The sequence below is a fragment of the Oncorhynchus kisutch genome, linkage group LG21 (genome assembly GCF_002021735.2).
Source record: "Oncorhynchus kisutch isolate 150728-3 linkage group LG21, Okis_V2, whole genome shotgun sequence".
Taxonomy (NCBI): Eukaryota; Metazoa; Chordata; class Actinopteri; order Salmoniformes; family Salmonidae; genus Oncorhynchus; species Oncorhynchus kisutch.
Genome location: NC_034194.2, coordinates 44,953,200 through 44,966,118, shown reverse-complemented (window position 1 = coordinate 44,966,118; position 12,919 = coordinate 44,953,200).

The window sequence follows — 12,919 nt, the reverse complement described above, 5'->3', positions numbered from 1 at the left end:
CCCGGTCAGTGTCTCTGTCACTCGTCTAGGCGGTGTGTCAGGCTCTGCCCGGTCAGTGTCTCTGTCACTCGTCTAGGCGGTGTGTCAGGCTCTGCCCGGTCAGTGTCTCTGTCACTCGTCTAGGCGGTGTGTCAGGCTCTGCCCGGTCAGTGTCTCTGTCACTCGTCTAGGCGGTGTGTCAGGCTCTGCCCGGTCAGTGTCTCTGTCACTCGTCTAGGCGGTGTGTCAGGCTCTGCCCGGTCAGTGTCTCTGTCACTCGTCTAGGCGGTGTGTCAGGCTCTGCCCGGTCAGTGTCTCTGTCACTCGTCTAGGCGGTGTGTCAGGCTCTGCCCGGTCAGTGTCTCTGTCACTCGTCTAGGCGGTGTGTCAGGCTCTGCCCGGTCAGTGTCTCTGTCACTCGTCTAGGCGGTGTGTCAGGCTCTAACCCGGTCAGTGTCTCTGTCACTCGTCTAGGCGGTGTGTCAGGCTCTGCCCGGTCAGTGTCTCTGTCACTCGTCTAGGCGGTGTGTCAGGCTCTGCCCGGTCAGTGTCTCTGTCACTCGTCTAGGCGGTGTGTCAGGCTCTGCCCGGTCAGTGTCTCTGTCACTCGTCTAGGCGGTGTGTCAGGCTCTGCCCGGTCAGTGTCTCTGTCACTCGTCTAGGCGGTGTGTCAGGCTCTGCCCGGTCAGTGTCTCTGTCACTCGTCTAGGCGGTGTGTCAGGCTCTGCCCGGTCAGTGTCTCTGTCACTCGTCTAGGCGGTGTGTCAGGCTCTGCCCGGTCAGTGTCTCTGTCACTCGTCTAGGCGGTGTGTCAGGCTCTGCCCGGTCAGTGTCTCTGTCACTCGTCTAGGCGGTGTGTCAGGCTCTGCCCGGTCAGTGTCTCTGTCACTCGTCTAGGCGGTGTGTCAGGCTCTGCCCCGTCAGTGTCTCTGTCACTCGTCTAGGCGGTGTGTCAGGCTCTGCCCGGTCAGTGTCTCTGTCACTTGTAGTAAATTGTCCTGACTCTGTGGTTGTATCCACAGTTTCACAAAAGAAACATGTTGCATGTCCCTCTTGATATTCCAATCCAGGACAACAGAGTTCCTGTCTACGACGGTGTATGGCTCTGGTTCGAAGTTACTTGACAACTTGTTCTGCTTTGGTTTCTGTAGCAGAACCATGTGACCGTGTTGGATTGGTGCTTTCAGTTGCTTCGCTAGATCTGGCGGAGTTCTGTCAGCCCTTCTCCTTCCTTTCAGCATCAGCAAAGCCGAACAGTGTTGTTGTGTGATTCAGGCTGTCGGCTAACAGCTCTGGCAGTTTGGTCCTGATTTTGGCGTTTGAACAATAGTTCAGCTGGCCTGTGACTGAGTGTGGCGTACTGTAGGACATGACATTCCCTCCTGATTGAGCAGTGCGGACGTCACCTTTAGGCTTTTGATTATATTCGCGGTGGTGATGCGGTTTAGGATCAATCCCTTCTCTTGAATCTGTTGTTACGAAGAGGTGTTCTCCTGTTGGAAACGGCACACACATGTCGATGGCTAGGATCTGCCGGGGTTTAGCTGGTAGCTCTGTTCTGATTGTGGGGACCTGCTTTGATGGTGTGCCATTGATTTGACATGCTGAAAAGGACTGTATTTTGGTTACACAGTAGATGTAGTCGTCTCCGTAGTGTAGAGATGCTGTTTCTCTACGTAGTAGATGTAGTCGTCTCTGTAGTGTAGAGATGCTGTTTCTCTATGCAGTAGATGTGGTCGTCTCCGTAGTGTAGAGATGCTGTTTCTCTACCTAGTAGATGTAGTCGTCTCCGTAGTGTAGAGATGCTGTTTGGCTACGTAGTAGATGTAGTCGTCTCTGTAGTGTAGAGATGCTGTTTCTCTATGCAGTAGATGTGGTCGTCTCCGTAGTGTAGAGATGCTGTTTCTCTACCTAGTAGATGTAGTCGTCTCCGTAGTGTAGAGATGCTGTTTGGCTACGTAGTAGATGTAGTCATCTCCGTAGTGTAGAGATGCTGATTGGCTACGTAGTAGATGTAGTCGTCTCCGTAGTGTAGAGATGCTGATTGGCTACGTAGTAGATGTGGTTGTCCCCGTAGTGTAGAGATGCTGATTGGCTACGTAGTAGATGTAGTCGTCTCCGTAGTGTAGAGATGCTGATTGGCTACGCAGTAGATGTAGTCGTCCCCGTAGTGTAGAGATGCTGATTGGCTACGCAGTAGATGTAGTGTAGAGATGCTGATTGGCTACGTAGTAGATGTAGTCGTCTCCGTAGTGTAAAGATGCTGATTGGCTACGTAGCAGATGTAGTGTTCTGTACATCATAGAACATCCACATACACCATAGAATTGACTACTGACGCCACTGTGGGATTCTGGGAAAAAAAATAAAAAAGCCTAAAAATATCAAACACAGGTCCATAACAGTAGATGGAGATTCCGTCTCTCTTCTGGTGCTGACGGTACTCCCACCAAGATAATCAACTGCTCAATTAATTTGTATATCAATTGAACAAATTGCGGTTCCAATATTATCTCACTAATAATATATGTTAAATCTTTGAAGTGTATTTGTTATAGGTGAGTGTATGATCTGTAACGTTTGTCGTTGGGAAAAAGAGAGGAGGACCAAGGTGCAGCGTGGTAAGTATTCATATTCTCCTTTTAATGAAAACGAATACTCGAACAAAACACAACAAAACACGAGAACGAAACGAAAACAGTCCTGAACGGTGAAATACAAAACACAGAACAGAAAATAAACACCCGTGAAACACAGGTGGGAAAAGGCTACCTAAATATGATTCTCAATCAGAGACAACGAACGACACCTGCCGCTGAACCATACCAGGCCAAACTCAAAACACAACATAGAAAACGGAACATAGACAAACCCACCCTAACTCACGCCCTGACCAAACTAAAACAAAGACATAACAAAAGAACTAAGGTCAGAACGTGACAAGTCAGCTGTTCTCATCAAAGGTTGCTTATTAGTATTCACACCTGTACCAAGGATCAGAATCTCATATTCACTTTTGAAATACCCAATTATTTTTTCCAGTGTCCTACTCCACTAGCCAGCACCTCAACCTAAACAGGCGTTCCTTCCGCCTCCAGAAATACCAAATTCTATTTAATCCAATCCGATTGTTGAAATCCGAAAAACGTGGTCCTGTTGATTACTATCATTCACGCCTGTCTCACTCACTTAGATAACTGATGCCTGACACCAGACATACACTGAAGAAGGTGGACACACAAATGTTTCTGTTTGTTTTTCCTGTTGAACCCCCCCCCCCCCCCCCACCCCCAAAATAAAAAAGAGGAAGTTGGGAAGTCTGGTATATATTTGTCCGGCCTTTAATTTCCTGGACTTATATATCGATTTAACACACCGACATTTAGAGTTTGAAGTTGAGCGCGTTGGAACTTGCTTTCTTAAAAACGTGCTTCTCTCATGCGCTGCTTATTCGTCTAGTGTAGCATCACTTATGAAGAATATTTGCCTACATCCTTTGGCACTTTATTGGGTGTATTATTCCCTTATAGAGAGCCATATGATGTTGTTTGTTAAAAGCTACGTTCTCATTGCGATATGACAGTACGTTGCATGTACACTGAGTGTACAAAAACATGAATCTTTCTAATATTGAGGATGCACTTGCAAACCCAACGTTGGCCCCGTGTTGAGTCGAATGCTTCTCACAGTGTCAAGTTGGCTGGATGTCCCAGGCCCCGTGTTGAGTCCAATGCTTCTCACAGTGTCAAGTTGGCTGGATGTCCCAGGCCCCGTGTTGAGTCGAATGCTTCTCACAGTGTCAAGTTGGCTGGATGTCCCAGGCCCCGTGTTGAGTCCAATGCTTCTCACAGTGTCAAGTTGGCTGGATGTCCCAGGCCCCGTGTTGAGTCGAATGCTTCTCACAGTGTCAAGTTGGCTGGATGTCCCAGGCCCCGTGTTGAGTCCAATGCTTCTCACAGTGTCAAGTTGGCTGGATGTCCCAGGCCCCGTGTTGAGTCCAATGCTTCTCACAGTGTCAAGTTGGCTGGATGTCCCAGGCCCCGTGTTGAGTCCAATGCTTCTCACAGTGTCAAGTTGGCTGGATGTCCCAGGCCCAAGCTGATCTAGCATCAGTTTGGGACTTTTACATTATAATAAATATTATTATTCTCTGTTTATCATATATGTATAGTCACTTTAACTATACATTCATGTACATACTACCTCAATTGGGCCGACCAACCAGTGCTCCCGCACATTGGCTAACCGGGCCATCTGCATTGTGTCCCTCCACCCGCCAACCCCTCTTTTTACGCTACTGCTACTCTCTGTTCATCATATATGCATAGTCACTTTAACCATATCTACATGTACATACTACCTCAATCAGCCTGACTAACCGGTGTCTGTATATAGCCTCTCTGCTGTATATAGCCTCTCTGCTGTATATAGCCCCTCTACTGTATATAGCCTCTCTGCTGTATATAGCCTCTCTGCTGTATATAGCCCCTCTACTGTATATAGCCTCTCTACTGTATATAACCTCTCTACTGTATATAGCCTCTCTACTGTATATAGCCTCTCTACTGTATATAGCCTCTCTACTGTATGTAGCCTCTCTACTGTATATAGCCTCTCTACTGTATATAGCCTCTCTACTGTATATAGCCTCTCTACTGTATATAGCCTCTCTACTGTATATAACCTCTCTACTGTATATAGCCTCTCTACTGTATATAACCTCTCTACTGTATATAGCCTCTCTACTGTATATAGCCTCTCTACTGTATATAACCTCTCTACTGTATATAGCCTCTCTACTGTATATAGCCTCTCTACTGTATATAACCTCTCTACTGTATATAGCCTCTCTACTATATATAGCCTCTCTACTGTATATAACCTCTCTACTGTATATAGCCTCTCTACTGTATATAGCCTCTCTACTGTATATAACCTCTCTACTGTATATAACCTCTCTACTGTATATAGCCTCTCTACTGTATGTAGCCTCTCTACTGTATATAACCTCTCTACTGTATATAGCCTCTCTACTGTATATAGCCTCTCTACTGTATATAGCCTCTCTACTGTATAGAGCCTCTCTACTGTATATAACCTCTCTACTGTATATAGCCTCTCTACTGTATATAGCCTCTCTACTGTATATAACCTCTCTACTGTATATAGCCTCTCTACTGTATATAACCTCTCTACTGTATATAGCCTCTCTACTGTATATAGCCTCTCTACTGTATATAGCCTCTCTACTGTATATAACCTCTCTACTGTATATAACCTCTCTACTGTATATAGCCTCTCTACTGTATGTAGCCTCTCTACTGTATATAACCTCTCTACTGTATATAGCCTCTCTACTGTATATAGCCTCTCTACTGTATAGAGCCTCTCTACTGTATATAGCCTCTCTACTGTATATAACCTCTCTACTGTATATAGCCTCTCTACTGTATGTAGCCTCTCTACTGTATGTAGCCTCTCTACTGTATATAGCCTCTCTACTGTATATAGCCTCTCTACTGTATATAGCCTCTCTACTGTATATAGCCTCTCTACTGTATAGAGCCTCTCTACTGTATATAGCCTCTCTACTGTATAGAGCCTCTCTACTGTATATAGCCTCTCTACTGTATATAGCCTCTCTACTGTATAGAGCCTGTCTTTTTACTGTTGTTTTATTTCTTTACTTACCTGTTGTTCACCTAACACCTTTCTAATACATTTTTTTGCACTATTGGTTAGAGCTTGTAAGTAAGAATTTCACTGTGAGGTCTACTACACCGGTTGTATTCAGCATTTCACTGTGAGGGCTACTACACCGGTTGTATTCAGCATTTCACTGTGAGGTCTACTACACCTGTTGTATTCAGCATTTCACTGTGAGGTCTACTACACCTGTTGTATTCAGCATTTCACTGTGAGGTCTACTACACCTGTTGTATTCAGCATTTCACTGTGAGGTCTACTACACCTGTTGTATTCAGCATTTCACTGTGAGGTCTACTACACCTGTTGTATTCAGCATTTCACTGTGAGGTCTACTACACCTGTTGCATTCAGCATTTCACTGTGAGGTCTACTACACCTGTTGTATTCAGCATTTCACTGTGAGGTCTACTACACCTGTTGTATTCAGCATTTCACTGTGAGGTCTACTACACCTGTTGTATTCAGCATTTCACTGTGAGGTCTACTACACCGGTTCTATTCAGCATTTCACTGTGAGGTCTACTACACCTTTTGTATTCAGCATTTCACTGTAAGGTCTACTACACCTGTTGTATTCAGCATTTCACTGTGAGGTCTACTACACCTGTTGTATTCAGCATTTCACTGTGAGGTCTACTACACCTGTTGTATTCAGCATTTCACTATAAGGTCTACTACACCTGTTGTATTCAGCATTTCACTGTAAGGTCTACTACACCTGTTGTATTCAGCATTTCACTGTAAGGTCTACTACACCTGTTGTATTCAGCATTTCACTGTGAGGTCTACTACACCTGTTGTATTCAGCATTTCACTGTGAGGTCTACTACACCTGTTGTATTCAGCATTTCACTGTAAGGTCTACTACACCTGTTGTATTCAGCATTTCACTGTGAGGTCTACTACACCTGTTGTATTCAGCATTTCACTGTAAGGTCTACTACACCTGTTGTATTCAGCATTTCACTGTGAGGTCTACTACACCTGTTGTATTCAGCATTTCACTGTAAGGTCTACTACACCTGTTGTATTCAGCATTTCACTGTAAGGTCTACTACACCTGTTGTATTCAGCATTTCACTGTGAGGTCTACTACACCTGTTGTATTCAGCATTTCACTGTGAGGTCTACTACACCTGTTGTATTCAGCATTTCACTGTGAGGTCTACTACACCTGTTGTATTCAGCATTTCACTGTAAGGTCTACTACACCTGTTGTATTCAGCATTTCACTGTGAGGTCTACTACACCTGTTGTATTCAGCATTTCACTGTAAGGTCTACTACACCTGTTGTATTCAGCATTTCACTGTAAGGTCTACTACACCTGTTGTATTCAGCATTTCACTGTGAGGTCTACTACACCTGTTGTATTCAGCATTTCACTGTGAGGTCTACTACACCGGTTGTATTCAGCATTTCACTGTGAGGTCTACTACACCTTTTGTATTCAGCATTTCACTGTAAGGTCTACTACACCTGTTGTATTCAGCATTTCACTGTGAGGTCTACTACACCTGTTGTATTCAGCATTTCACTGTGAGGTCTACTACACCTTTTATATTCAGCATTTCACTGTAAGGTCTACTACACCTGTTGTATTCAGCATTTCACTGTGAGGTCTACTACACCTGTTGTATTCAGCATTTCACTGTGAGGTCTACTACACCGGTTGTATTCAGCATTTCACTGTGAGGTCTACTACACCTTTTGTATTCAGCATTTCACTGTAAGGTCTACTACACCTGTTGTATTCAGCATTTCACTGTGAGGTCTACTACACCTGTTGTATTCAGCATTTCACTGTGAGGTCTACTACACCTGTTGTATTCAGCATTTCACTGTAAGGTCTACTACACCTGTTGTATTCAGCATTTCACTGTGAGGTCTACTACACCTGTTGTATTCAGCATTTCACTGTAAGTTCTACTACACCTGTTGTAGTCAGCATTTCACTGTGAGGTCTACTACACCTGTTGTATTCAGCATTTCACTGTGAGGTCTACTACACCTGTTGTATTCAGCATTTCACTGTAAGGTCTACTACACCTGTTGTATTCAACATTTCACTGTGAGGTCTACTACACCGGTTGTATTCGGCGCACGTGACAAATAAACTTTGATTTGTATGGACAGATCCTAGGCCAGCACTCCTGCTCTGAGACACTGTGGATATGGACCCAGATCATACAGGCATATCATTAATTTAATGATATAACTTTATTCTTACAAATGTATGGGTCAAAATCCCATCAAAGCAGAGTAGCAGTTACTGAAATGATCCCACTGCAGGATAAAGTTATAATAAACATAAATAAGGTAAACGTACAAGATATTAAATACTACATTTTATTCACACCGTTCTGACAGAACTGTAACTCTCTCCTCCTCTCCCTCCTCTCCCTCCTCTCCCTCCTCTCCCCTCTCCCTCCTCTCCCTCCTCTCCCTCCTCTCCCCTCTCTCTCCTCTCCCTCCTCTCCCTCCTCTCCCCTCTCCCTCCTCTCCCTCCTCTCCTCTCCCTCCTCTCCCCTCTCCCTCCTCTCCCTCCTCTCCCCTCTCCCTCCTCTCCCCTCTCCCTCCTCTCCCTCCTCTCCCCTCTCCCTCCTCTCCCTCCTCTCCCTCCTCTCTCCTCTCCCTCCTCTCCCCTCTCCCTCCTCTCCCCTCTCCCTCCTCTCCCTCCTCTCCCCTCTCCCTCCTCTCCCTCCTCTCCCCTCTCCCTCCTCTCCTCTCCCCTCTCCCTCCTCTCCCTCCTCTCCCCTCCTCTCTCCCCTCTCTCCCTCCTCCTCCTCCTCTCTCTCCTCTCCCCTCTCTCCCTCCTCTCCCTTCAGTGCAGCTCATAAAAACAAAAACAGTAGACAGTAAAAAAAAAATTTAAACAGAATCACAAGAATAAAACACAAAAACATCCATAAAATAATTTTAGATTGGATGATCTCAACTGCGAGTGTTGTCCTCAATAAAAAGGACCTGAACCCCCCCCGAGGGGCGACGGGAGGCTTTGATCGAGATGTAGGCCATCATGGCGGAGAGCTCCAGGGTGATGCTACAGGTGTGAGACATGCTCCGTCTGCAAATCATTAATCTAATACACACAGCAGGTCATGACGGAAACTTAGGGCTCAGTGGTTTAACAGTGAAGGGCTAGGTGAGATTAGGGGGTAGTGGTAGGGTGTAGTCAGAGGCTAGGTGAGAGCAGGGGGTAGCGGTAGGGTGTTGTCAGGGGCTAGGTGAGAGTAGGGGGTAGGGGGTAGTGGTAGGGGGTAGTCAGGGGCTAGGTGAGTAGTGGGTAGCGGTAGGGTGTAGTCAGTGGCTAGGTGAGAGTAGAGAGTAGGGGGTAGTGGTTGGGTGTAGTCAGGGGCGAGGTGAGAGCAGGGGGAAGTGGTAGGGTATAGTCAGGGGCTAGGTGAGTAGTGGGTAGTGGTAGGGTGTGGTCAGGGGCTAGGTGAGAGTAGAGAGTAGTGGTAGGGTGTTGTCAGGGGCTAGGTGAGAGCAAAGAGTAGGGGGTAGTGGTAGGGTGTTGTCAGGGGCTAGGTGAGAGTAGAGAGTAGGGGGTAGTGGTAGGGTGTGGTCAGGGGCTAGGTGAGAGCAGGGGGCAGTGGTAGGGTGTTGTCAGGGGCTAGGTGAGAGTAGAGAGTAGGGGGTAGTAGTAGGGTGTGGTCAGGGGCTAGGTGAGAGCAGGGGGCAGTGGTAGGGTGTTGTCAGGGGCTAGGTGAGAGTAGGGGGTAGTAGTAGGGTGTGGTCAGGGGCTAGGTGAGTAGGGGGTAGTGGTAGGGTGTGGTCAGGGGCTAGGTGAGTAGGGGGTAGTGGTAGGGTGTTGTCAGGGGCTAGGTGAGTAGGGGGTAGTGGTAGGGTGTGGTCAGGGGCTAGGTGAAAGTAGGGGGTAGCGGTAGGGTGTGGTCAGGGGCTAGGTGAGTAGGGGGTAGCGGTAGGGTGTTGTCAGGGGCTAGGTGAGAGTAGGGGGTAGCGGTAGGGTGTTGTCAGGGGCTAGGTGAGAGTAGGGGGTAGCGGTATGGTGTGGTCAGGGGCTAGGTGAAAGTAGGGGGTAGCGGTAGGGTGTGGTCAGGGGCTAGGTGAGTAGGGGGCAGTGGTAGGATATAGTCAGGGGCTAGGTGAGAGCAGGGGGTAGTGGTAGGGTGTGGTCAGGGGCTAGGTGAGAGTAGGGGGTAGTGGTAGGGTGTGGTCAGGGGCTAGGTGAGAGTAGAGAGTAGGGGGTAGTGGTAGGGTGTTGTCAGGGGCTAGGTGAGTAGGGGGTAGTAGTAGGGTGTGGTCAGGGGCTAGGTGAGTAGGGGGTAGTAGTAGGGTGTGGTCAGGGGCTAGGTGAGAGTAGAGAGTAGGGGGTAGTGGTAGGGTGTTGTCAGGGGCTAGGTGAGTAGGGGGTAGTGGTAGGGTGTGGTCAGGGGCTAGGTGAGAGCAGGGGGTAGCGGTAGGGTGTGGTCAGGGGCTAGGTGAGAGTAGGGGGTAGCGGTAGGGTGTTGTCAGGGGCTAGGTGAGAGTAGGGGGTAGCGGTAGGGTGTTGTCAGGGGCTAGGTGAGAGTAGGGGGTAGCGGTAGGGTGTGGTCAGGGGCTAGGTGAGAGTAGGGGGTAGCGGTAGGGTGTGGTCAGGGGCTAGGTGAGTAGTGGGTAGCGGTAGGGTGTGGTCAGGGGCTAGGTGAGAGTAGTGGGTAGCGGTAGGGTGTGGTCAGGGGCTAGGTGAGTAGGGGGCAGTGGTAGGATATAGTCAGGGGCTAGGTGAGAGCAGGGGGTAGTGGTAGGGTGTGGTCAGGGGCTAGGTGAGAGTAGGGGGTAGTGGTAGGGTGTGGTCAGGGGCTAGGTGAGAGTAGAGAGTAGGGGGTAGTGGTAGGGTGTTGTCAGGGGCTAGGTGAGAGTAGGGGGTAGCGGTAGGGTGTGGTCAGGGGCTAGGTGAGAGTAGGGGGTAGGGGTTAGTGGTAGGGTGTTGTCAGGGGCTAGGTGAGTAGGGGGTAGTGGTAGGGTGTGGTCAGGGGCTAGGTGAGAGCAGGGGGTAGCGGTAGGGTGTGGTCAGGGGCTAGGTGAGAGTAGGGGGTAGCGGTAGGGTGTTGTCAGGGGCTAGGTGAGAGTAGGGGGTAGCGGTAGGGTGTTGTCAGGGGCTAGGTGAGAGTAGGGGGTAGCGGTAGGGTGTGGTCAGGGGCTAGGTGAGAGTAGGGGGTAGCGGTAGGGTGTGGTCAGGGGCTAGGTGAGTAGTGGGTAGCGGTAGGGTGTGGTCAGGGGCTAGGTGAGAGTAGGGGGTAGCGGTAGGGTGTGGTCAGGGGCTAGGTGAGAGTAGGGGGTAGCGGTAGGGTGTGGTCAGGGGCTAGGTGAGAGCAGGGGGCAGTGGTAGGATATAGTCAGGGGCTAGGTGAGAGCAGGGGGTAGTAGTAGGATATAGTCAGGGGCTAGGTGAGAGTAGGGGGTAGTGGTAGGGTGTGGTCAGTGGCTAGGTGAGAGCAGGGAGTAGGGGGTAGCGGTAGGGTGTTGTCAGGGGCTAGGTGAGAGCAGGGGGTAGTGGTAGGGTGTTGTCAGGGGCTAGGTGAGAGTAGGGTGCAGTGGTAGGATATAGTCAGGGGCTAGGTGAGAGCAGGGGGTAGTGGTAGGGTGTGGTCAGGGGCTAGGTGAGAGTAGGGGGTAGTGGTAAGGTGTGGTCAGGGGCTAGGTGAGAGTAGGGGGTAGCGGTAGGGTGTGTGTGTGTGTATTTGGGGCGGGAGCAACAGGAGCCTCATGTTGTCGGGAGAGCCCACCTGCACTCGGCTGACCAGCTGCCTAAACAAAAACAGGATATTACATCACACAGGGAACAAGAGACCACAGGAGCAGTGGTGCCCTGTATGTCCAGGGGTTCTACTTCCTACCCACCAGGTAGGAAGTAGCTGTGATAGCACTGCCAAGCATCTGGCTCTGCCAAGTAGCTGGCCTTGCCAAGTAGATGGCACTGCCAAGTAGATGGAACTGCCAAGTAGATGGAACTGCCAAGTAGATGGAACTGCCAAGTAGATGGCACTGCCAAGTAGCTGGCCCTGCCAAGTAGCTGGCCCTGCCAAGTAGATAGCACTGCCAAGTAGCTGGCCCTGCCAAGTAGCTGGCCCTGCCAAGTAGATAGCACTGCCAAGTAGCTGGCCCTGCCAAGTAGCTGGCCCTGCCAAGTAGCTGACACTGCCTCGTGGCTGGGATGTCCTCCACCGAGTCCACCCGTCCTCTCCACCCCAAACACCTCCACTCCCTCCCTCTGACCACTGATAGACCACGCATTAACCACCCAACATGGTCAACAAACGGTCAAATCAAACATAACCTCGTCGCCAGGCAATTGCACACAGCAAATATAAACCTGCTGAAATCAACCACTCAAAGTTGACCTTAGTGGGAGCGACCATAGAATGATATGGGACCTACTGAGTAAAGTATCTGGCATCATTTAATTTTACCGTGACACACGACTGCGAGGCGATATGCTAGCGTACAAGGGAGGGTTAGGGTGAAGGTGTTGTGAGAGATGATTGGTTGGTAGTTTATAGATTAAGCCAATGCCCATGCGTTGTAACATTCTCCCAGTCTTTCTGTATTGGCTAACAAAGGCCCAGTTTTGAGTCGTTGGCCACACCAGACTCTTAAGTGTTTTTTAGCCAAAGTGTCTTGGAACGAGACTGAATCAAACACCACTGAGAACACATCAACTTCATAGACCAGTGAACAGACTGTCATCTCTCACAAAACACACACTACTATGAGTAGGGCAGACTCCGATAACTGACGCACACGGACACCAGGGTTGAATTCAAATTAGTTTTGAATTCCAGTCAATTCAGAAAATAAATCAAATTCCAATTCAACATTTTTCCTCATTGAAAAGCATTGAAGACAATTGTAATTTCAGTGTACTTCCTGAATTGACTGGAATTCAAATGGAATTGAACCCAACCCTGACGGACACACTCACATACAGTTGTGGCCAAAAATATTGGCAACCTTGCACTTTTTTAAGTAACTCACAATTCCCCCCCCCCAAACAAAATAGGTTGAAATTTAACAAAGTATTTGGTCTCCACAATTCTTTATTTCACTTAATATTACAGAACCTAGGATTTGAATCAGAACTATGTAGTGACCTCTGTCATTGCCAACACAGGGTATATAACTAAGTATTGAGATAAACTTTTGTTATTGACCAAATACATATTTTCCACCATAATTTGCAAATAAATTAATTAAAAATCATACAATGTGATCTTCTGGATGGAATT